This window comes from Sinocyclocheilus grahami, unplaced genomic scaffold (genome assembly GCF_001515645.1).
Source record: "Sinocyclocheilus grahami isolate Dianchi unplaced genomic scaffold, SAMN03320097.WGS_v1.1 scaffold3366.1, whole genome shotgun sequence".
Taxonomy (NCBI): Eukaryota; Metazoa; Chordata; class Actinopteri; order Cypriniformes; family Cyprinidae; genus Sinocyclocheilus; species Sinocyclocheilus grahami.
In genome coordinates, this window is record NW_015508499.1 from 5480 (window position 1) to 6572 (window position 1093).

The following is a 1093-nucleotide window of genomic DNA, read 5'->3' on the forward strand; positions in this document are numbered from 1 at the left end:
ATTTTTGGGTGAACTATCCCTTTAAAATAAACCATCTGTCACACATCTGAATGCCAGCTGAATGCACTAAACATGCTTACAGCATGCTTACATGCCTGGAAAAACTACCTTCTCAACCCCCAACATCCAACCCCCAGTCACGTGACTCTTTATTGCAAGCTGAAATGTGGCATCTCTATTTCAAGTCGCTGATGGAAATGTGCACAAAGAATGTGCCTTTTTACAAAAGTAGCGCACATGTGAGCTTAAGTGTCCAACTCTTCGAGTCTGACTTTAACCTGGCAACAGGCTTTAAGCGGCCATGTCAATCAAATCAAGCTGCCTCCTCAACCTATCGTTGTGAAGGACTTAAGTAGGAAAAAATGTTCGACCCTGACAGCTTATCAAAGTCTCAGCAGCTCCTCCACACCTGGCGGCACCTGGTCCATACGCTGCTGCTCTCTGACACACCGATCGCTCACAAAAGAACATGCGAAAATCTCTGAAAAGCTTTTACAGAAGTCTTTCTCTCAAAATGATAGCTTATATAATAATTTAAAAATCCTATTTACAAAATGATAACCTACACCCGATACACCCGAGTATGTGCAATCATGAAGCCAAGCACACATGTGTCCGGTCTGAATCACATGCATTACACCTAGGGTCACTAATATAGGCCATTAAAACAAATAGATGTGCAGTTCAAAGCAATCACTAAGCACGCACACCCTCATTGCGGAGGTTTTGTTTTGGCCTTTTTTGACAGAGAATTCAGAAACCTGGTCTTTCTGCTCCCTGCCTGCACCATGATGTGTGACCTCCATCCCTCAAATAGCCCTCTATGTCCTCTTAAATACTAAAAAAGAAACTAATACCAAAGAAGAGCGATTATGCTTTGCATTAGCCAATAGAGAGCTTTTCATACCCTGAACCATTTCAATTCATAACTTACTGAGAAAAAGACACTGTTACCCTTCCACCCCCAGAAAAAGCTTTTAACTGTAACAAGTAGAGCCTCTATTCATGGCCAACTTCTGTGGCCAACCTGTTGCTTAGCAACCACTTAATCAATACCTGGGGCTTGTGAGCGCTAAGCAGACAATTGTAAAAA